The sequence below is a fragment of the Trichechus manatus genome, unplaced genomic scaffold (assembly GCF_000243295.1).
Source record: "Trichechus manatus latirostris isolate Lorelei unplaced genomic scaffold, TriManLat1.0 scaffold00024, whole genome shotgun sequence".
In the NCBI taxonomy this organism is placed as follows: Eukaryota; Metazoa; Chordata; class Mammalia; order Sirenia; family Trichechidae; genus Trichechus; species Trichechus manatus.
The window spans coordinates 4019579-4020903 of record NW_004443960.1 but is presented as its reverse complement, the minus strand read 5'-3'; positions in this window follow the sequence as shown (position 1 = coordinate 4020903).

The window sequence follows — 1325 nt, the reverse complement described above, 5'->3', positions numbered from 1 at the left end:
GCCCCTCGGGGCCCGGCCCGGCCCCCGCACGCCCGCCCCCCGCCTGCCGAACCGAGACAATGGCTGCTATTGTGCGCGCCTGCCCGGCCGCCCCAGCAGACAGCCCCCAACTGTAGCGCCCGGCGGCGCGCCCCCTCCTCGCCCCCCGGCCCGGGCCAGGTAGGACAAGTGAGCCACCCCCGGGGGCGGGGCGGGGCGGGACGAGCGTGGGCGGGGCTCCGCCCCAGCCCTCTCCCCACCCGAACTGGAGGGCGCTGGCCCAGGACACTGGGAAACAGAGACCCGGAGAGGCGGCCTCTCGGCTCTGAAAAATAGGGGGTTGGTCATCACCCAGTGAATACCTCCCACGTGCCAGGCACCCTAGGGGATGAATTCAGCGAACCCTCTAACACCCTTGTGGTGAATAGATGCTGTCATTTTCCCTGTCGTACAAGTGGGAGAACTAAGGCTTGAGGTCACGCGGCTAATCGCAGCCAGAAACCCAAAAAAACCATTGCTGTTGAGTTGGTTGCAGGCATAGTCACTGGCTTCTGGATAAAGCCCCTCCTCCTTCCCTGTTTGGGGAAGGGCAGCTGGGCTGGCGTTGAGCCTGGAGGGGTGGGTGCCTGTGTGTAGGGTGGGGGTGTAGCTGGCTGGGGCACACCCACTCTGAGAGCCATTGGGGTCTCCTTGGAGGAAGCAGGGATAAGACAGGGCCCTCTGGGAGCTGGGGGCTCCACCCCTGCCCACCCCACTGCAGCCTGGTTCAGGTAAGTGACCCGGGGTACATCAGCGTGTGGCCAAGAGCACCATGAGGGACACCCCTTATTCCCGGTGCAGTCCTGAAACTGCCCCTTTGCTCAGTTGTGGTCCGTGTCCAGCATAGGATCTGGGGGCAGGAGTCCAAGACACAACTCTCAAAAGCCCATCCGTCCTTCCTGATATCAGACAGAAAGGGATGGGAATCCCCAGCCTCCCCTGCGCCCCTCAGCTCACGCCTCTCCATGTGTGTCCTGGTGACTGGTTTTACAGACGGGGACACTGAAGGTCAGAGGGGAGGTGGCCACCCCAGGGTGCACACGTGGGTGGCAGGGCCAAGACTGGGAGCCGTGGGTGCTGACAGTTGGACAACGTGCCAACACCTGTCAAGCCCCCCTCACTGAGGCAGGTGCTGTTTCTTCCCCATTTTACAGCTTTGAAAACTGAAGCTCAGGGAAATTAAGGGACTTGTCCAAGGTCACGTGGCTTGTCTGTGGCAAAGCCAGGTTTTGTGCCCAGAAGCCGCTCCTGTGTCCATAGACATGAGGGGCGGGGCAGGCAAAGGGGCTTTCGGGGGCTGGTGCAGA